This window comes from Hemicordylus capensis, chromosome 3 (genome assembly GCF_027244095.1).
Source record: "Hemicordylus capensis ecotype Gifberg chromosome 3, rHemCap1.1.pri, whole genome shotgun sequence".
NCBI lineage: Eukaryota > Metazoa > Chordata > Lepidosauria > Squamata > Cordylidae > Hemicordylus > Hemicordylus capensis.
Genome location: NC_069659.1, coordinates 248,177,916 through 248,201,466, shown reverse-complemented (window position 1 = coordinate 248,201,466; position 23,551 = coordinate 248,177,916). Strand labels below are relative to the sequence as shown.

Genomic DNA, 23,551 nt, shown 5'->3' with positions numbered 1-23,551 from the left:
ACTTGGCTGACTAAGCACCAGTAAGAGAAGTTAATCATAGATACGTTCCATTTTATTTTATTTTTTGATAACCCACTAGCACTTGAGAGCTGACCCTGTCTAATCTTGCTACAAGTAAATCCAGGCCTGGTATCATTTTAAAACATGGCTGAAAAAAATCCCAGGCACTTGACTACCCAAGAACCAAAGATTTTATGCTGGAAGCTGCAAATGTTTCCAGGCTGCCACTGTTGGCTGCAAGCATTTAATACTACAATTGTATTGGCTACAACAGGAATTCTGAACAACTGAACTAATTGGGTAAGTCAGCTGCCAATTAAACACAAAAAACATTTCTTCACCTAGGTTTCACCAGCTTGTAGATTTATACACTTATCTTACTCTTTGGTATAGAAACTTGGTTTTAACAAGTAGCTTTAATGCACAAACAACTATTCGTTCTTTGTACCTCATATTTTCATCTCCTATTTGCACTCTAACAAGCAACCCGCCATTCAGCTGTTCTTCAAAACACCATGAAGAGAATTTTAAAAATGAAACATGAGATAATTTATTTACAGGAAAGATGACTATCCTGAACACTGCAATCTAAAATCCACTTATTAGATAATCAATCCCACTGAACTTAATGGAACCTACTTCTGGGTAAACATGTGCTGAACAGTATAGGATTGTGGGGGCCACATGTGTATAATGGTGACCAGGACCTTGCAAGCTTAAACACAGTACAAACATCACTAGTTTTTGGGGAAACACACACATTGGATTATTTATGAGTAAAAATTAAATATTTTACTTAAACTTAGGGTATTCCAAATAGCAGCTACCAGGAGAGATGTTACACTAAATAACTGCAAGCATTAAAATGTCTCAGAGAAAGATTTGTTCTGTGCAGGTACCCATCATGTCTCAACTATAAGCATCAAAAGCACAGAAACCAAATATCAAAATTATAACAACATTGGTCTGCCCTTATACACACTGAAGTCTAGAATATAAAATATATAATTATTGTAAAGGTGAAAAACAAGCTCTTGGCTTAGCTTTATGACCTACATGCAATGCAATCAACTATATCCAATCATATTACTTGGAGGGCGAGGGTCAAAGTTTTAAGTCTACTAATCAACTTAGAATACAAAACATCCCATATTTTGTAAGTATTCTAGATAAAATACTGTCATTTATATATTCACTTGTATTAGATAAAAATATAAATAGATATAGCAACTTGCAATGTTACATTATGATAATCTAATTCATATTTTAGGAAAAAAACTGTGGATTTTTAACCTAGTCAAGTATATATGAGCACGTCTGAATTGGTGGATTTAGACTTTCTGAAGCTGTAAACCAAACTATCACCATCTTATTATAAATTATCCACGGGTCACCTTACATTTCTGTAACTAGCTATAACTTAATGAGAGAGCCAATGAGAACAAAATAAGTAAATTTCCTTGGTTATAAAAGCAAACTCAAATGATGTTAAGCAATTTTCAAGAATGTCTTCCTTTATGTTTACAACAGTTAAGCTACACTACGTAGACTATTTAAATTCAGTTCAGTAGTAATAATTACAAATGTCAGCATCCAGGGTGCTAATATAGTTCATTACTCTGCTCTGAGCGAAAGAGAATAATAATAATAATATATTCTGCGATGGAATCTATAACAACAGCAATAACATTGACAATAAAATTCAGCCATCCCAGGTCCTTGGGAAGGACTCGATGTCTGGATAAAACAAACCAGTCAATAACACCTGTCTGACTGTGTTAATAAATAATAATAATAATACTTATTGGGGAAGAGCTACACCCAAGCAGAACAAGATGGCGGTCAAGGACACAAAACTCTATATACACTTCTTCCCTGTGCAATGCGCTTTCCAAATTAATCCTCTTAACAGTCCAGTAAAGCAAATTATGATCATCCACATTTTAGAGTGGGGAGCCAAGGTTGAAAAAGGCAAGACTTTGCCCAAGTCAACTGCATGGCCCAGCTTATACTTCAAGCCAGGTAGAGTAGCCAACCTCGCTGTCTCAATACACTGGACATATTGGAGGCCTGAGGCGATTAAGGGGCACAGCTCAACAAGCAAGATGGCCAAAGGCTTTCAAGTTGAGGGTCCAGCACGTGGGGGCTCCAGGAAGAAAGGCTGCCAGGTAGTCCCCTCAGCTCCAAGGAGAGGCATCAACCTGCTACTTTTGGCTCCAACCACCACCCAACAGACCGTGCGAGGTCGTCCTGGGGAAGCCAGGGGCCGCTCAGTCCCATCACCGTCCCCACTATTCCCAGGCGGGAAGGGGATCCTGGGGGGGCCCCCAGAGATGCCGAAGCGAGGTGAGGGGGCGCTGCCAAACAACAACTCTCCCCTTCTCCCCTCGGGCGGGCGGAGGGATACACGGGCTATTGAGCCATCACGATTCTGAGTAGGATTATTCCGTGTATGGTAAAAGGCACTTAGCCTCTCTGCACTCCCCAGACCTGCTTCCCCTTTCCCCGGAGTAAACCAAGAGACGCGGAGCCAACTTTAGAGGCGGCGGCCGGGCAAGGGCACGCGGGACTATTTTAACTCCTCAGCCCAACAAGAGGGCGGGTTCCTGCTCAACTACAGGGATTCGCCCGTCCGGCTCGAAGAAGCCCCGTTGACTAAGCCGGCGAAGCGACTGGCTACCAAGGAGCCAGTATTCCTTCTCCCCCCATCTGGGCGCCCAGGGACTCATCCCCTGGCCCTCCAACCCGCCGGGCACAACGCTGTGCACCTAGATTACCTCGCCCGTTTCCATAGTCCGACGAGTCACTATTGGCGGCCATTACACTTTCCATCCGGGGACTGCGGGAATTGACGAGCTCAGCAATGGAAGGCGGGGTGGGGTGACTGAGGCGGAGGGATATGTTCTGCACATGGGACGGAGAGACGGAGGCCCAGGGAAGTTTGGGGGTGCGCTTGGCGACCCCACCACGGCCGCCTCCCTTTTCTTTCCCCCACAGTATGTCGAGGCGCTAAGCGCCTGCCCTTTTCCTCACTAGGAAAGCTATGTTGGCCGCGACGGCAACGCGAAGAGTTTCTGCTAAACTAATGAAGGCGGCAGCACCAGTTACAGCCTTACCCACCACCGAATCCCTCCTCTTCCTCCTCCCCTTGTGTGTGTGTGTGTCTGTATAATGAGAAAGAGAGAGAGAGAGACTATGGGGATGGCTCAGTAACACAATACACTATTAGACACAGCAGAGAGACACCCATATTCTATACCTACATCCCTTCCACGGGTTGCCAATGAAACAGCCTTGTGCTCCTTCATCTTGTAGGCAGGCACCAACCAGAAGCCCTGAGGAAGCAAACAGAAATTCATCATGTCCTCCCTCAGTCAATGGATAATTATGACATCACCACCTTCCCTTTGCTCATCAATCAGCCACACATGGCCATTGTCTGAAAACCCACCACGCCACCTCCTGATATTAGTAATATATTTGTCTTTCCAGTGCTCATGTTTCAGTGCAGATAATAGAAGGGTTGTGTACAAAAGAAAAATAGGGCCTATTTTTCTCAGTTGCTCACAACACATCCCTCCTTCCATTAAGATTCAATGTGTTAAGCAGTGTTCTAATCCTTGAGATGCACACTGGCACACACACACACAAAACCACAAGGAGAAAGATTATCAGGGCCTAAGGTCCTTATGATCCAGTATAACAAAACAAAACAGCTCTCTTTCACACAATCAACAGGAAGCAGAAGCTACCTACACTGGTAATTTTCTGTGGCACAACAGAAACACCACAGGTAGATTAGACTACATTAAAAAAATTTAAAAGCTTGGGTGCACACTAGTAAAGAGAGCATCAAAATCTTAGTCAGTGCAGATAACACTATATTTCTTTTAAGTTATAATAGTATATATAATGAGCTAGAAGTTTAGTTAACATTTACAATGCAAAATATTAGATGCCTAGGCTTTACTGTTTTACGTCATGCTGAAATAAAAAACAGCAGACAACATCTTAATAGCAATACACAAATTTTAAAATTATTTCATTTTACATTTATATCCCACTCTTCCTCCAAGGAGCCTAGAGCGGTGTACTACATACTTGAGTTTCTTCTGTCACAACAACCCCGTGAAGTAGGTTAGGCTGAGAGAGAAGTGATTGGCCCAGAGTCACCCAGCTAGTTTCATGGCTGAATTTGAACTTGGGTCAATTTGAATTTGAACTTGGGTCTCCCCGGTCCTAGTCCAGCACTCCAACCGCTACACCACACTGGCTCAAGGAACAAAATATTTTTTTAAAGGAAGGAAGCTAAGAGGAAGAGTCTTTGAGGCATGAGAAGTGGCTTAAAAGACAATGTGAGCCAGTGGGGAAGCAGCTTGCCTAAAGTGCAAGAGGCTGTTAGTTCAAATCCATGCCAGTGTACTGCCCAGACTGTGCCTAGTAAATATGTTTGTAGTCACCTATATTGGGCAGCAGCGATATAGGGAGGTGCTGAAAGGCATCATACTGTGAGGGAGAAGGCACTGGTAAACCACCCCTGTATTCTACCAAGATGATCACGAGAAGGAGTCGACACTGACTCCACAGCACAATCTTTCCTTTTCCTATGTAAGGTATACATAACACACATCGACTTCCTTTGTTTCAGATAAGACTTGCAATTAAAAGTGAAAGCGATTTTAACAAAATCTTCCATATGTTCCACTAATAGAGGATTAATTTTCAGTTACAAAAATTCAGTTGGATTTTTTCATCAAAACTTGCCTTGTTCATTCTCTTTTCTAACCCTCTTCCATATTTCAGTTTCTAAAAGCAAATACTTTTTTCAAGACAGTGGAAAAGTGTCATTTTCCAATAGCCTCTCTATCAAACTTTCAGCCACATAGTAAAGATTACGTCAGTGCTTACCAAACCATGTCCACTAATTTGATAGCCTTTTTGAAGCAGTTCCTGTGAACAGCAGCGTCATTTAAATTAATATTTTGCTAGTCATTTCTACAGTCTATGTGATACTTTCACAATACATGTTACATTTTCTTTTCAGAGATTACTCCATTTTTTGTAGGAATTATTCTGGGCAGAGAGAGAGAGAGAGAGATGATTCAAGTGGTCCCCAAGCATTTTTGGAACCATAGACCTATGAATTTAATTTAAATGCAAACAACAGGCCAGTTTAGATATGGATTGTATCATTTTTCTGATGCTATTTAGTACACAGCTAAAGGCCGATAAATCTACTGTTAATCATGCTCACAAGAAGACTTTGGCCATCAACAGGAAGTATGAAGTATACTTTGTTCAACTTAATCACAATTAAGTGACCAAGTAAGTTTTCCATACTGTTCTAGGATTATACATGGATCAGGATCTAAATTAATCAGGATCTAAATGTTTTAAAATAAATAAACCAAACACAAATATATGTAATGTGTACAGGCAGCTGCTACAATGAGTTTCTGCTTTGTAGGGTTTAATTTGTTGAAAACAAAATGATGGGTGAAGTTATTTTATTAAATACATATATTTTTGTTTGGTTTATTTATTTTAAAACATTTAGATCCTGATTTTCATTTTGTTTACTACACATTGAAGGTAGTTAATAAAAAATAATAAAAAAACCTGGATTGCCAGCATATATAATACATCTAGAAGCCAGCAGGTTTTTCACAAACAAAATGAAACCCTGTTAACATTTACATACTACACTGTAAAGCTTAGATTGAAGGTGTTCCAGAGTAGTTAGTAGCCAGTAAGCATTGCCCTATCTCTAGCCATGCCTGCTTAATATGTATGATATATACACATGCATCTGTTTTTCTGTGTGAACACACAGAGAAATATACAAATGTTACGTGTATAACTTTTTCCTACATGAAAGGGCTGTTCATGTAAGAAATCATGTCTGAAGCAGCTCAGAGTTTAGTCTACCAGTCTCTCTTTATGATCAGGTTCAGACTTAACATGGAAGTCAAAGTTTGTGGAACCTCCCTCAGCTCCAGGAGTTCATGCTTCCCCTTCCCATCCTCATGCACATGCCTACTTTATTTGAGGGTTAAGCTACACTGAGATTGGTTGTGGCAGCTGAACCCACCAGTCTTGGCTTATCCTTACCTATTTGTTTAGGGAACCTGAGATCTAAAATTAACTTCAACCTTTAGGTTCTGTGTTAAGTCTGAACTAACTCTGTTACTTCAGAGTTAGAAAAGGTTTGAGAAGAAACATTCTTAACTCAACTGCCAAATTTGTGATAGTTCTTTCTATCACTTGTTTTACCTTATGTCTGTCAGTTTTCATTTTGCTTCCCTGTTCTGTGCAGGACCCAATGTTAATCTTATGTCCATAGCCTCCATGCCAATAGAATGACTCCACTGGCTGAAAGAGTCGCTCTGTTGCCTCCTCTCTCTCATTTGGTCTGCAAATGGATTTTGTCAGCATTTTGTTTGCAAATGGATTGCAGGGGCCTCTGGGGGAAATCTCCCATTTTTTGATTGGGAGATGCTGGAAGGAGGCAGTGAGGGAGCTCTGTTGTTGCCTCCTCAAAACATGCCAAACGCCCCTCAAACTTGAATCTGACCTTAATTGCTTGACCTTGGATCCAAAAACCTTAGACTAGCCCAAGGACTACTGGTCACAGAAAGGAATTTGTTACTCTTTTTCTCATTTTATTTTTTAATAATCAAAATTATATTTGGAAAAAGAGAAGGTGCACAGAGGTGAATCTACCAAATATTCACAATAGATACTGAAGACGACCTGATAATTTTAATTAGACCATCTTTCTATTGTGGAGAAAAAGCAGTATTGCATACTTCATCAAGGGTTTTTTTTTTAACACGGTAACTGATTTGATTAAATAATTAATACAAGCACCCCAATTAAGTGACAACTTTTAAAAAAGTTAATAATTTTTCATGCAGATTGTTGTAAAAAAAAAAACCACCCCAAAACGTGTAGATTGCAGGCACCATCTTGGAAGACGCATTCGTCCTTCACTATCACACAGGAGGAAATGCCCAGTCAAGATGGCACCTGCTGCAATCTATGCATGCGCCTTCTAAACTCAAAGGAAGTATGTGTTTTTCAAAATTATTGTTTTAATTTATTTATTTGTTTATTTCACAAATCTGTAGACTGCCCCAAACTTCAGTCTCTGGACAATTTACAACAACCAATTTAAAAAGAAGACCTTAAAACAATTTAAAACTATATTCAACTGCCATATTTTAGTCATATGCGAATTTATGCAGTTAATTAATGAATTAAAACATACTTGAGCAATCAACTAAGATTTTGTTAATTGAGTGACAGCTCTAGTTTTATTTCAAGCAGGGTGCCATGAAACTAAAAAGTTTGCATTCTTTTTCACTGAAGGAAGTTGATTTGTTACAATATACCAACCTACCTTGACTTCTCTCACTCCCTAGAACTGGAATGGCAACAGTAATCTTTGGTATGCAGTCCTCTGTATGTAACAATTGATGGATGTAGAAAATAGACTGATAAGGCCTTGGTAGATTTCATTTCTGAAATATGTACGAGTAAACCAATGCTAGAGAGGAAAGCAGCTTGCAAACAAGATATATTGTCTGAGAAAGCAAAGGTAAACAGGAAGAGCTAAAATGAGTTTAAGATTCAGTAAAATGTCAAAAGGAAGCCAAATGAATGAATCTCTAAACCACCCTATGCAAAAATTATATTAATGACTATGTTTATGAAGTCATCAGGATGTCAAGCTGCTTACATTTCATTTTTAAAATCTCCAAATTGGGTTTAATATACAGACTGAAAATAATACTTCAATTTGTTATCAGTCTTATTGAAAGAACAGGAATTATAGGCCAGTTGATCTATAATCTGGAACATTGATACAAACTGAAACAAGACACAGAATTATTAAGCACATATGTTAGGGAACTGATAAGATAGTATTTTGTGAACCAATGGCATGCCTCAGCAAAGCTGATTGATTGATTAAGTGCTGTCAAGTCAGTGTTGACTCTTAGAGACCACATAGATAGATTCTCTCCAGGATGATCTGTCTTCAGCTTGGTCTTTTAGATCTCTCAGTGGTGCATTCATTGCTGTCGTGATCAAGACCATCCACCTTGCTGCTGGTCGTCCTCATCTTCTCTTTCCTTCAACTTTTCCTAGCATTATAGACTTCTCAAGGGAGCTAGATCTTCGCATAAGGTGTCCAAAGTATGATAGTTTGAGCCTGATCATTTGTGCCTCAAGTGAAAATTCTGGATTGATTTGCTCCCATTTATTTGTTTTCCTGGCTGTCCATGGTATCCACAAAAGTGTTATGGGCATGCTGGAAGACTCCGAGGAGGAGTTGGAGGAGGGGGTGGAGCTGACAGCAGAGGAGGGAGGACAAGAACCAGAAGTTTCAAAGGAGAGTGGGTCCGATGCACAGGGAGTCGAAGATGAGTTAGAGCTGGGTGAGGCAGCTCTTGTGGAGGAGGCGTGACCGGTCTCAGCTGTGGAGAGGCGCTGGTCCAAGAGACAGCAAGAGTTAAGGAGCCGCATGCGTAGAACAACTGGCAAAGCTGCTGACTCAGGAACTCTTGATTAACAGCACTGGGGGTCAGCCTATTTAGGACGACTGTACCACAGCTACCCTGCTGATAGCAACGTCAATTTCCTGTGAGCTAATTGGCTGTGTTCATGTCTTGCCTTGACTGTGTTTGGATCCTGGACTGTGTTGACCTTGCCCTTGGATTTCGCTTTAGACTCTGTTGGATTGCTTGGATTGACTTGGACTGGCCCTGGTTTGGAGAATTCCTTTCTGTAAGACTTTGCTGTTAAACTTCTGCCTGCCTGTTTTATGCTCCATCTGGCTAGCTTGACAGATTTACAATAAAAAGTCTTCTCCAGCACCAAAGTTCAAAAGCATCAATACTTTTTCTGTCTTGCTTCTTCAACGTCCAGCTTTTGCATCCATAGAGTGCCACAGGGAAAACCATTGTCCGCAGGGGTGTAGCTATAATTGAGCAGATGGGTTCAAAGAACCCGGGGCCCCCAGCTCCTCCGCTCCCTATTTTCTTCGTTATCTCGCTCACTCCAAGGGGCCACTGGGGAGAGGGGCAAACACAGGCCCCCTATCCCCTAGCTACACCCTTGATTGTCTGAATATTCTAATCTTTGTAGGTATAGACTTGTCACGTCATCTAAATTTCCTTTCCAAGGCTTTCATTGCAACTCTACCAAGTGCTAGTTTGCAACATATTTCTTGACTGCTGGATCCTTTATTCTTGATGATCGATCCTAAAAGGCAGAAACTATCCACCGTTTCAATGTCTTCATTATCAATTCTGAGGCTGGTTGTTGTACCTGTTGTCATTAGTTTAGTCTAGTTTAGCTAATGGACCATTAACAGACTCCTCTAGCTTTTTCGAAGGATGCCATTGGCTCACAAATACTGTATTCTCTGTTCCCTAACACATGTGCTAGCATGATCTAACAGAATATAGTTAAAGATGATCCATCACAGTGCACTAGGATTTTCTGGGGAAAGAAATGATAACCAGATAGCTGCTATGCATTTACTCAAAAGTAAGTCCCACTGTGAGTCTCAATAGAACTTACTCTCAGGTAAGTGTGTCTAGAATTGCAACCAAAGTTTTCCACCTGCTAAGTAAATGATGCAGTCAAAAGAAGTCACACAGTATGCATTTATACACTGATCACTACCTAAGGGGAGGGAAAGTTATAATAGATACAAAGAAAATTACATGATTAAAGGAAATGTTTTATCAACAGAAGGAGGTAAATGACAGGGTAACACAGTCAAAAAGTATATTGTAAGAAGTGAAATTGCAGGTTGTATACAAATGTTAAAACCACTATAATAATTTCAGATAGTAAAATTATCATATTTGGGCCCAAGTAAGTCTGTAAAAACATTAGAGAATGATCTCTCAAATGAGCTAAAGCAGGAAATAAAATAGCAAATTAAATTCAGAATTGATAAGTACAAAATGATATTTGAGGGGGGAAATCACCCAAACCAATGTAACCAAAGTTATCATTACCATTCAGTACAGAAAACTTGGATTCAATTTATTATTAATCACTAATACTAATTATTATTATTATTATCATCTATAGTTTTTATTGCAAAATAAAATACAACATAAACAGGATAAACCATCATGCAAAAAAATTACATAAAATAATTATTGGACATATATTTTATGTCTAATAATTTTGTTTATTTTGTTATTAATTTGTTATTTCTCTGTGTAAACTGCCCAGAGCCATTTTTGGAATGACAGTATAGAAATTGAATAAATTATTATTATTATTATTTCTTGTTTACACAGTCAGACAGGTGTTATTGACTGGTTTGTTTTATCCAGACATCGAGTCCTTCCCAAGGACCTGGGATGGCTGAATTTTATTGTCAATTGCTATAGATATCATCGCAGAATATAGGCTGTTCCCAGTAAAACTGCTTTTTGTAATTGGCTGGTGGTGATTTCTGTGGCCCCTGTGGTGTTGAGGTGCTCTTCAAGGTCTTTTGGAACTGCACCCAGGGCGCCAATTACCAGTGGGATTATTTTGGTCTTTTTCTGCCACAGCCTTTCAATTTCAATTTGTAGATCTTTGTATTTGGTGATTTTTTCTATTTCTTTTTCTTCTATTCTGCTATCCCCTGGTATTGCTATGTCGATTATTTTGACTTGTTTTTCTTTCTTCTCGACTACAGTTATCTCTGGTGTATTGTGTGGCAGATGTTTGTCTGTTTGTAGTCGGAAGCCCCATAATATTTTTATATCTTCATTTTCTTCAACTTTTTCAATTTTATGGTCCCACCAATGTTTGGCTACAGGTAGCTTGTATTTTTTGCAGATGTTCCAGTGTATCATCCCTGCTACCTTGTCATGCCTTTGTTTGTAGTCAGTCTGTGCGATCTTTTTACAACAGCTGATTAGGTGGTCCACTGTTTCATCTGCTTCTTTACAAAGGTGGCACTTGCTGTTTGTTGTGGATTTTTCTACTTTGGCTCTTATTGCATTTGTTCTTAGTGCCTGTTCTTGCGCAGCCAGTATTAAACCCTCTGTTTCTTTCTTCAAGTAACCATTCTTAAGCCATTGCCAGGTCTTGATGATGTCTGATTTTCCATTTATATTGTGCAAATATTGACCATGCAGGGGCTTATTTTTCCATTTTTCTGCTTGGTTCTTGACTTGTTCTTTCTTGTAGGCCTGCTTTGTTTCATTGGTGTTGAATAGTTTCGCGTTATTGACCATTTGAAGTGCATCTTCTTCACTGTCCTTGATATATTCTTCAAGGCCTCTTTTCTCCTCCTCTACTGTTTGATGGACTTGCAGCATTCCTCTTCCACCTGAGCTGCGAGGGAGGTATAGCCTATCGACATCACTGCGGGGGTGCAGAGCATGATTGATGGTAAATTATTATTATTATTATTATTATTATTATTAATGATAATAATAATATTGAGAACATACATAACAGAAGAAAAATATAACATACTTACAATAATTATACCATCATGGATTGAACCAAATTATGATTTGTTGTACAAGGAATGGACTTTGTCATGTAATAAAGGACTGGTCTCCAAATTATTATATACAGGTTAATTAGAAACACTTTAGTTTTCTGTAGCTGTCAAGCAGGCAAATAGTATGGGGAATTATTTGGAAAGAAATGATTATAATAGGCTAGTTTGCATGATACTGCATCCATGCAAACCACCAGAAGTGATAAATAGTGTGTGCTGCATGAAGGTGCATGTCCTTCCCCACTCTCAGTATGCAGGGGTGCTTCTGATAGCAATAGCAATAGCAATAGCACTTACATTTATATACCGCTCTATAGCCGGAGCTCTCTAAGCGGTTTACAATGATTTAGCATATTGCCCCCAACATTCTGGGTACTCATTTTACCGACCTCGGAAGGATGGAAGGCTGAGTCAACCTTGAGCCCCTGGTCAGGATCGAACTTGTAACCTTCTGGTTACAGGGCGGCAGTTTTACCACTGCGCCACCAGGGGCTCTGGTGGCGTAGGGGTAGTCCATCTGAACTGAAGGGGTAGTCCATCTGAACTGCCCCACTACACATGCTAGAAATACTACCTTAAACTAGTATTTCTAGCATGTGTAGAGGAGCAGTTATGAGAAACCAGCCAGCATACATCATTAGTGAGAGGTGGCCTATGCTCTGGGAGAGCAGAAGAGCCAAGCAAATGGAGTATCATCCAAACTAGCCCACAATGTAGAATATTTGAATACAGTTAAAAATATATGTGGTGTACATGAACACCACAGGTAATTTGTAGCAGTCTATCTTAAGGGAAATTCCCCTCTCTTGTCCACACAAGGATCCTTGTTACTGGTGCATTTCTCTACCACAATTAGCTGCACATGGAATAGAAATTGTAGTTTCACACAAAATATAGTGTTGTTTTCTCTATTATTTATCTATCATATCTATATACCACCTGATATGTGTATCTTTAGGCAGTGTACACAATTCAAAACACAAATATAAAAGAGAGTAAAGTAAGTTATAACAATTTCACAGAATAAAACTTAAAATTAATTTCAGTTAAAAGCCTGAAAAAACTGGTGTGTCTTGAGAGTTTTCCTAAAAGCTCTCATTGATAGAGATGCTCTTATTTTGACAAGGAGCATATTCCAAAGCTCTGGGACAACCACAGGAAATGCCTGGTCCCAAGCTGCCACCAAACGAGCCAATGGCAACCGTAATCAGACATCTCCAGATGATGTCTGGAGCAGGGTTCATGACAAAAAGAAGCCACTCTCTTAAATTCCCTGCACCCAAGCCATTGAGGGCTTTATAGGTAATAACCAGCACTTTGTATTTTGCTTGGAAACATATTGGCCGCCAGTGCAATCCTTTTAAAACTGCCATGGCCCCGCTAGTCTCACCCCCTGCATCTGATGTCAGATCCTGCATCACCACCCCCTGCACCACCCCATGTCTGATGTCTGACATCAGATGCGGGGGCGTGGTTTAGCTCCCAAATGGGACTGCGTAGCCCCATTTGGGAGTTAAACTGGCCACCGCTGCGTTTGCAGCACAGCCAGAGCAACTCTCCCTGCCTTCTAACATACAATTCCGTTTGGGAGTTAAACTGTCCAGCGCTGCATTTGCAGCACGGCCAGGAGTGGCTCTCCCTGCCTTTAAAGGGCAGGGAGATTCACTCCGGCCACACTGCGAAGGCAGCGCTGGCCGACTTAGCTCAAAAACGAGGCTGTGCAGCCCCATTTGGGAGCTAAATCCGTCTGATGTCAGATGTGGGCAGCATGTCTGGGGATCCAGGTTCTTTGAACTCATCTGCTCAATGGTGGCTCTGCCACTATGATGGACCCTTTATCAGTTGCAGTGGCACAGCAGGGAAGCAGTTTGCCTAGTGAACAAGAGGCTGTTAGTTCGAATCCCCACCGGTGTGCTTCCCAGACTGTGCCTAGTAAATATATATTTGTAATCACCTATATCAGGCAGCAGCGATATAAGAAGGTACTGGAGGCAGATGCTCACTTCAGAGACAATGGCAAAGGCATCATCTCATACTGTGTGGGAGGAAGGTAATGGTAAACCACTCTATTCTACCAAGAAAACTAGATAGCTCTGTGGTCACCAGGAGTCGACACTGACTCAACAGCACAATTTTTCCTTTTCTTTATGGTCCCTTTGGGTTGTCCCAGAGATCAGTCTGGCTGCCACATTTGGTACCAATTGTAGTTTCTGGACAATGTACAAAGGCAGCCCTATGTAGAGGGCATTACAGTACTCGAGCCTGGAGGTTACCAGCATATGCACCACTGTTTTAAGGTCATTTACCTCCAAAAATGGGTGTAGCTGACGTATCAGGCAAAGCTTATAAAAAGCACTCCTATTCACTGCCTCAACTAGGGAAACCAGAAAGAGTTTTGGTTCCAAGAGCATTTCCAAGTTAAGTACATGATCTTTCAGGGTGAGTGTAACACCATCCAGAACAGACAGATCTAAGTCCTCTCTAGGGTCCTGACCCCCCACAGTCTGTCTTATTTGGATTCAACTTCAGTTTGTTAGCCTTCATCCAGCCCATTACCACCTCCAGATAGGCATTTAGTGATGAGGTCAATATGGAGGTTTGAGTATCATCAGCATGTTGATAACATCCCGCACCATACCTCCTGATGACATCTACTAGTGGTTTCATGTAGATATTAAAGAGCATTGGAGCCTTGTGGAACTCCATACTTTAGTTCTCACTTTGCAGAGCAGCAGCAGTCTCCAAGTGAAACCATCTGGAACCTACCAGAGAGGTAAGAATGGAACCACTGTAAAACATCTAATCCCACCTCACTCAGGTAACCCAGAAGGATACCATGACAGATAGTATTGAAAGCTGCCAAGAGATCCAAAAGCATCAGCAGAGTCATACTCCCTCTGTCGATAGCCAATTGGAGATCATCCATCAGGCCAACAAAGGCAGTCTCAACCCCATAGTCTGCTCAAAAACCAGTTTGAAATGTATCTAGATAATCTTCATCATCCAAAAATGCCTGGAGCTGAGGGGCCACCACCCACTCAATCACTTTTCCCAACCATGATTGGAAAGATTGGAAACAGGTCTGTAATTAGCTAACTCTGAGGGATCCAATGCAGCTTTCTTCAAATACGATCTAACAATAGCCTCCTTAAGACAAGGAGGCATACTGCCCTCCCTCAGAGAGGCATATATAATATTTACCAGACCCTCTCTGATAATGTTGTTGTTGTTATTTACATTTTATATTCCGCTCTTCCTTCAAGGAACCCAGAGAGGTGCACTACATACTTAAGTTTCTCCTCACAATAACCCTGTGAAGTAGGTTAGGCTGAGAGAGAAGTGACTGGCCCAGAGTCACCCAGCAAGTATCATGGCTGAATGGGGATTTGAACTCAGGTCTCCCCGGTCCTAGTCCAGCACTTACCAATTACCAAGGTGAAGTTACCAGATGAAATAATCCAAGTTGGACAAGAGTCAAGAGAACAGGTTGTAGGACGTACAGTCCGAAGCAGTTTGTCCATATCCTCAGGAGTTACAAACTGAAAATGATCCAGTCTAATTCTATAAGAAGAGTTGCTGGACACCTCCATAGTAGACTCTGCAGTAAGCATGAGTTACTACAGTTCAACCCAAATATGAAAGATTTTATTGACAAAAAAAGTCATTGAAGACATCACAGCGAGTGACTGATGGTTACAAATTAAAGGGGGAAGGAGCACATACTAGCCCTCTCACAACCCTAGACAACTTCATTGGACTTGATCTTCAGATGTGTTCTGTGTTGTAATTAGGGTTGTGCGTTTTGTTTTGTTTTTCTGTTTTGTTTTTGGCACGAATCCGAAACACCCCCATTTTGTTCTTTGTTCGAAACCAGCCAATCCGAAACACCCCAATTTTGTTCAAAATTGCAAAATCCGAATCCAAAACATTTTGGATTTTTAAAAATGGCCCCAGGAAAAAACTAGTGGGTGGGGGCAGTAGTGCCCAATGGGTGGAAACTACTACCCAAATTTCAGAGGAATTGGGCAAAGGGCTGGGCTTTGGTGAATTTTTGAAGTATAGGATTTTTCCCATAGGGAAGAATGGAGGTTTTAACAAAAGTATAACTTCATGTTGGGGGGAAAGGGGTGGCCCAGAGCAGAGTAGAGTGGGTGGTAGTGCCCAGTGGGGGCAAGGAAGCTGCCAGAACTATTTCAAAGGAATTGGGCCGAAGGCTGATTTTTAAAGATGTAATGGAGTTTGCATGTCTGTAAAGTTCTTCCCCATAGGGAATGATGGACCTCCATAATTCCTGCCCCATAAATGCACTTGGGGGGCACCAGGGTGGCCCAGAGCGAGTGGTGGTGTAGACCACATAGGGTGCCAACCACCCCCATGGGTTGCTAACCCATGGGGTATTGGGTTCTGTTGTTTCTGAGATGTTTTGAGTGTAGATTCAGATTCTCTGGTAGCATATGAAAGTGGATTCATGGTTTGTCATTGAAAATCTCATATGCTACCAGAGAATCTACATTCAGAACACCTCAAAAACAACAGAACCCAGCACCCCATGGGTTAAAAACCCATGGGGGTGGTTGGCACCCTATGTTCACTACACCACCACTCACTCCCGGCCACCCCAGTGCCCCCCAGGTGGAGTTATGGGTCTGCTGAAACCTCCATTATTCACTGGGGGGGGGACCTTAAAGAAGCGTAAACTTCCAAAAACTCCTAAGAAATCAGCCCTTTGTCCTATTCCTTTGGAATCTGGGTTGTGGCAGGCACCCCTTGGGCCACTGCCACCCAACCCGCTATTTTGCCCCTCAGGCCCCCTTTCTGCCCCAAAGACATTTCAACTTAAGAAATTCTTTAAAAATCAGCCCTTTCCCCAATTCCTTTGGAATCTGGTTGGCAGCAGGCACCCATTGGGGCACTACCACCTGAACCACTCTTCTGCCCCTAAAGCCCCCTTTCTGCCCCCAATCCACCCCAAATAACATCAACATCACACATCAACAACAGCAGAGCTTTGGAAAAAATCAGGCAGATTTCTAAAGGTCATGCACATCCACATCCCCCCACCCAAAATGCAATTTATCGACACACAACAGTGTGAAACAACAAAAATGAAATGCACACTGCCCCACTGGCCAATGAGGATAAAATTTACCCTTAAATTTGCTTAAAAGGAATAAGGAGGCAACTGCCAGCAGATCAGCCCATGCTTTTGCTGGCCAATCTGCGGGCTGGAAGGGCTGGAAATTCAAACAGATGTCAAAACTCAAAATGGAGACTGAAGGAGAAAGACTTTTTGTAATTGCGAAATGGAGTTCCAAAACAGCCGAAACAACAAAACATTTTGTATCCGAAACATGGACGTTTTGTTTTGGCTACAAAATTTTCAGTTTTTGAGCATTGGGTGTGTTGTTTTGGCTACAAAACAGCCAAAATTGCCTGTTTTGTTCACAAAACATTTTGTATCCGAAACGAAACGCACATCCCTAGTTGTAATATGTCGGATTCACACTCAGTCTTCCTCCACTTGCACTCTAGTCATCTACCTTGCCACTTCAGCTCCTGTAGTTCTTCCGAATACCACGGGGCTAATTTTGAAGCAGGTTGGAGAGGACGCTTAGGAGTGATTTCATTATTCCATGTTTGCAACAGAGCGAGAATCACTAGCAGAGCCAACTCTAAACCCTTCTGAGGCTTCTCGGAATCCTATTGGATCCAATAACCTTATTCCTATCATTCAAGATCCTAAGTACAGGGAAATCTTGCTATTTGCTGATTCGCCATTCACATCTTCGCATATCCGTGGGTGTCTAAAAGACACCCAATTTCATTATCTGTGGATACTAATGGTTTAAAACACATGTCTCCGCCATTCCTAGAGGGCCAGAAGTAGCCATGAGGTCACTTCCTGGCACCATTTTTATGCATTCCTAGGAGCATGTAAGCAGGAGCCATTTTGTGGTTCATTTCGATTAAAACCAGGCATTTCCCCCCATAATTTTCCACTGCTTGGGGAGACATTTTGCTGCTGGGGGAGGATTGCTGTACAGAAGGAGGACACAAGGAGACCCTGGAGAGCACAGTACAGTTGTTGTTTCACCCATCTTTTGCCCTCCCCTCCCCAGTTTTTGCTCTATTTTAGCTATTTGGGGGGATTTCACAGTTTGGGGGGCATTGCTAGGCACATGAAGGGCAGAAGGAGACCCCACGGAGCACTGTGCAATAGTTTTTTTCTATTTTTAACCCTTTTTTCTTTTTCTTTTTCACCCTTTTAAATCAATCCAGGAACAATCGTCTGCTGGGAGGTAAGCGCTTTCGGGCTTCTTCCCCACAAACTGGGTAGCCCCTTCTCACTGCTTGTGAGAAAGGGCTCACTCATTGGCAGAGCAGACATGCCTTTGAGTCAATGGGAGTTAACCTGAACACCTAGCTTTCTCTGGACAGCACTGCAGGGTATTTAAGGCAGGGATATTTAAGGCAGGGATATTTACCCAACCTTGATCTACTGAATAGAATTTCCCTTCATTCAATCTTCCCTTGAATTTTTCCTGAAAATACCTGGAATATACAGTAATATTCAGTTCTTGAAGATTATAAATGCCTGAGGTTACACAAATATATTTATATCTGAAAGCCATTTCCTCTTGAAATTAATGTTTTAATTTTCTTATTAAATGCACAAATAACTATTGCCACATATTCAGATATATCCTGGCTTCACTGTGCCCTTTAAAAGACAGAATAACATAAAATCAAGAGTTTTGCACATCAGACTATCCTAAATCAAGTAGCTATTTTTAACCATAACTGTTGACATTAGGAAATGACTGAGAAATGCCACATTTAAACATGCTGGCATTGTCTGATTGTCTAGCAGTATCACCATAGTAATCCTAGTCTATCTACTGTAACAACTTGAGTATGTTTTTATTGAGTTTTCCCATATTACTGGCATTCAGTTGTTAAGTTTATGGTGAAGATACCTGTTGGTTGTATAATTAATTTCTAGTGATCTGCAGTTTATTGCAAGGAATCTGGTAGGCTTTTAGCTTTGTTTTTTAAGTGCAAAGTTCTTCATAACGGTTATTACCCAACTCCTCATTATTGTTGCTTTTACCGTGACTACTGTAGTTTGGATTATTCTGGTCACATTCAGAGACTGGAGTTTAGAATTATTAGGCTTTTTAGCAGCACAAATATATGCAATATGTCAAGACAATGTAAGACTATTGGATAAATACTTATTTGCTGATGACATATCATATGCCGACATATCAACTTTTACTTATATGTTGGTGTTTTTATGTTCCTTTTCAAGAAAATGATATTGTGTGTCATTTTGATATGTTCTGTTGGGGTTGTTTAGTTACATCATATACAATTATTCTTTATGTGATGTTTTGTTATATCTTTGAGTGTGTGGGGTTTTGTTTTGTTTTTTAACCTGAATGGAATCCTCATATTGACTGTATTTTATATTTGCTGATATTTATAGTACCCCTGAGGAAGATACTCTGACAAAACATGTTGAAACCGATGTAAAACAAAGTTATACACACCTATTGGACTATTTCCTTTTGTGCCATCTTTAAAAATTAATGCCATTTCACCACTCAGGCAAAAATTAAGAAGCTGCACTATAAGCATACTCCTCTGTGATGCAACTTTAACTGTAATAGCTTTTACTCAGGAATCCAGGGCACACGCGTAACAACGATCGGGCAAGGGGAGACAGTTGTCTGGGGGCCCCACTGCCTGGAGGAGCCCCCCAGAGGAACCTCACATGGCTCCCCATTGCCCCCTGCCCAGCCCCAAGGCCCCTCAGCCACTTGCCCTCTTCGCCGTCTCTCCTGCTTGTTCTCCAGGCCCGCAATGGAAGCAGCAGACAAGCTGCAAAGAGCTCCTTTTCTCCCGCTTCTCAGCTGATCGGCGGGTGTGCGGGGCTTCCACAGAGGCCTCTGTCTAGGCCTCTGTGAAGCCTGAACTCGAGTAGGGCTGGAAGCAAGCCAAGGAAGGAGGAGGCAGCCAGAGTGGCCACCACTGTTCTCTGCAGCAGAAGACCCCTTGCTGCCTTGCCCAACCCAGCCCAGCATTTGCCAGGTAGAGTGTGAACTCCTTTTTGTGGTTACCTCCCCCCCCCCGGATATATAGGGATCTGCTTGCCATAGGGCTTTGTTATGGGGGGTGGGACTGAGAAGTCTCTGAATATTTATTTTAAAACAGCTTGGAAAATTTGCTGGCTTAAAAAAAAACCTATCTAAAAAGTCCTATAAGTGGCTTGTTTCATGGCAGAAAATTACAAAAACTATTGGAACAAACAGTATTATATTTATTTTATTCATTCTTTCATTCATTTATAAATACACTTATGTTCAAGTTGTTTTGCAACCCAGAAGGTCTGAGTGAGAACTGTGAAGCATGTGTGCTGCTTTTATTTTATTTTTCTTGTGTGTGAACTGCTCCCAATAACTCGCAGGGACTTCCGGGTAAATCTGGCCATGTGAATGCAGCACCTCCATTCCAGAGGAGAGGTGTGTTAAAGGGCTTTAAAAGCCTCCTGTGAAAAACCTCCTGGAATCAAACTTGACTGAATTTGTTCAGAATTCTGAGAAAACATACCTAGGCTCACCCTGCATGGTTGAAAGTCTCCTTTGCTAATCTGCAGCGAGGGGGCCATTTTAATAATTTGTCTTTCTAGTGTGTTCTAGGCATTAAAAGTAGCACAGATGTATAGTACTCAATGTATATCACTATATATTGTGACGTGTGCATGTGTGTATTCAGTGAAATGTATTTCCAGGCAGCATACTTATTTTGAAATATCAGACTTAAATCCTTGGGGACCTGGGATGTGCGGAGGCCCTGGACTTTGAGTGGGGGGGCCCATTTTAAAATCTCATCTCTGGGCCCACTCCAACCTTGCTACGCCCCTGATCCAGGGAATTGTATTTTTCAGTTTCCTCAAAACTACAATCCCCATAAGTCTTCATAGAAAAGACAGTTAAACCAATTTATATTTGATTGCCCTAGCCCTGAAGATCTAAAGATGTTTCATGATTGTCTCACAGGTCAAGGTATTGCTCTGAGTAACTTCACGTGTGCTATTTTGGGAACCGCTTTGAGGTGACTATTTCCGTTATATTCATTGGGGCTTACTCCCAAGTAAGATAATGCATAAACTTGCAGCCTTTCTGCCCACTCCTTTACAGAGTTAAGCACAGCTAAGCCCACTGATTTCAATAGGTTTACACATATCTAATGCTGCATCAAACCAGATTGTTAGAATTACAGTTGTCTAGAATAATTCTGGCGACAGCATGCACATTTGATGGTCCCTAGATCATAGCTAAGGATCAAGCCACACATTATGTTAAGCCGGTACTTAATGCTGATGTGCCTGTTTTTTTCTTAACTAAATAGCATCCAGATTGGGCTCATGAATTAGCATGGTATTGTGAGGAGAAGGGAGCTTTAATCTTTTGCCTCTGTCATGAGCCAGCATTTGAATTGCCTCACACACACGCAACTGTTATTTGCCTTGGAAGAGGTTCCCTGGCAAATAGCAGCCAGGGTGGGTGGTGGTGCCGCTCAGATCCAGTTTGATACCATGATGGGAACAAAAGGTCTCCCCCTCCTGCATGCCACTGTCCTGATCTGTGTGGAGAGCTAATCTGGCTGCTGTTTAGTTAAGAACAAACAAGCACATCAGCAATAAGCATGTGGGGTACTTATGTAGTTTGATCCTAAGAAGAAGCTATTTAAAGGTTGAGGGCTGTCATAAACCCTTGTGGAGTAAAGAAATAGCTCCATTAGCTTTTTGAAGTCTCCCTCTAATAATGGACATTTACAACAAGTGTAATAACTGAAGCTAAATCATAGAAAGGAGATTGCAATTTAGAAATCTTATTAGTAGAATTGACAATGCCATCTGGGTGGGCAAGAAGGTACAGATTGGAAGGGAAGGGAAATCTGAGTTTCACTTCAATATGCATTTCATGTCCAAATGATAGCCTAGCATGGAGGACTGAATTTTTAGACCTATGTTCTCTTTCGTTCAAGAAAGCGACAGCATTTGTACCAGCATACCGAAAGCAGAGGAGGCAGCTGGAAAAGCACAGGCTGAGAAGTCACCAGGAGGCAGAGGAGTCTTTCTAAGAGGAGCGGAAGCCCTGAGAAGAAGACTTCCTGGGGGAAACAGATGGTGTTCACTGTGATGTAGCAGGCAGGGACCCTGCCAGATGCCTGAATCAAGAAGAAGGGGATAAGCACTGCACTCCTGGGTGAAGAAAACACAGATTGTAGAACCCCTCCAAAGGACTGCACCAGAAAAGGGGCCAGGATAGAGGGAAGAACTAGTTGTTCCTCAATAAGCTAGTCATTGTGGGTGAAACACTGCTGTTGTTTCCTGAGTCTCTCTTTTGCTGGGTCCCCATGCAAGCTCAACCATCTGTTAGTCCTCATGATGTGGAACTTCCTCTTTGGGGGGGATGATATTAAAGCTGGTCAAACCTCACTTCAAATATTGTGTCTGGTTCTGGGCACTGCATTCTAAGAATGGTATTGATAAACTGGAAAATGTTCAGAGCAACAAAGATGGTGAAGAGAAACAATTAAAGGCACCGGTTACGTTTAACCTAGAAGAAGAGAAGATTTAAGGGGAGATATGTTAGCCAACTTCTAATATCTGAAGGGCTGTTGCATAGGAGGAGGAGTGGACCTTCTCTGTTGTTCCTGAGGGCAGATCTAGAACCTATGGGTTGAAATTTCAAGGAAGCCAGTTCAGACAAGGCATTAGGAGGCATTTCCTAACCATAAGTGCTGTCTAACTGTGGAAAATTTTGCCTTGTGCAGTGGTGGGTTGTCCTTCACTAGATCTTTTAGAAGCTCAGTGGTCATCTGTGATGCGCACTGTAGTAGATTCCTGCCCTGAGTAAGGAGCTGGATTAGAAGACCTCCAAGGTCCCTTCCAATTCAACCAAATCTGAAGTAGTTATTTTGTAACATATAGACTCAATAAGTAAAATGCCAACCATGGAAGGCTGAATATCTCAGGAATTATTACAATGCAAAGGTGTAAAAGAACATTCACGTTGGTTCTAAGTATCTTGCTCACTTCATTCTACCTTCTGATGCAAACCTGTAACATCAGAATGAAGTTGCTTATATCACATAATCAACCTTCCCTACAGAACTAGGCATTTAGCTAATTCTTGTAATGTACACAGGGCAAATTTAGTTGTTACTAAGCCCATATGCAGAATGTGGGAAAGCCCTGACTGGGGGAACCTCACTTATGGTCAGACTTAATCAATCAGACTTAAGAGAGACTTATCATGTGAATAGCCCCAGTGCAGGCAGCAGCTGGATATCAGTGCTTATGCATCAGTGGCATTCTGCATTGGTGTCACTATATACACTGGGAGCTACACCTGATTATGAGCATTAGTGATGTGCCTTGTGCACAAATGCATTTGGGAGGCCAGACCCTTTAACTAAATTAAACAAACAAAAGGTGTCAGATTAAAAACCACAGTCATTATTTGGTTTAAATTAAAACTGAAAATTATAAAAAGCTAAAGAACCTACCAGATATAACAAAAAAAATTGGAACATTAGAAAGCCTCCTTTAAAAAGATGAGTTTTGAGATGTTTTTAAAAAACACTGAGGGAGGGAGCATGGCAAAGCTATTCAGGGAGGGTGTTCCAAAGCTGAGGGGCCACAACCGAAAAGGCCCTGTCTCTAGTCCCTGCCAACTGGATCTCTGTTAGTGGCGCTCAGGGTCATGAGCAGGGCCTGAGATGATGAGCAGAGGGCCCTGGCAGATTAATATGGGTGAATGAGGTTCCCTCTCTGGCACTCCCCAAAATCATTACTGCAGGGTATTGTCTACCCTGTCTAGCTCTCCAGGGTTTCAGAAAAAGAAGAGTTTTTGCCAGCCCTACTTGAAGATTTCAGGGAAATTCTACATACAAAGCATGTTTTGTGCCACTGAGCTATGGCCCCTCCCCATTATACTGGCTGCTTTC

The 23,551-nt window shown here is 41.5% G+C and overlaps 1 protein-coding gene and 1 long non-coding RNA gene across 9 annotated transcripts in view; one reads left to right on the top strand and one right to left on the bottom strand.

Annotated features, from left to right (window-relative positions):
• ZNF518A (zinc finger protein 518A) overlaps positions 1 to 3,397 on the bottom strand; it is a 53,345-nt gene extending 49,948 nt beyond the window's left edge. For 3 of the 8 annotated variants that reach the window (XM_053304881.1, XM_053304883.1, XM_053304882.1), the window contains exon 1: positions 2,778 to 3,142. The gene's annotated coding sequence lies outside the window, so the exon portion shown is untranslated. Of the gene's footprint in view, positions 1 to 448; positions 2,704 to 2,777; positions 3,166 to 3,263 lie in introns of those variants that run through there. The other 5 variants (XR_008318503.1, XR_008318504.1, XR_008318502.1 and 2 more) reach the window with 4 other exon arrangements.
• Positions 2,160 to 21,987, top strand: LOC128349034 (uncharacterized). Its single transcript, XR_008318508.1, has 3 exons — positions 2,160 to 2,346; positions 20,593 to 20,647; positions 21,584 to 21,987. It is a non-coding gene; the product is annotated as an uncharacterized LOC128349034 (long non-coding RNA).
• The last annotated feature ends 1,564 nt before the right edge of the window (positions 21,988 to 23,551 follow it).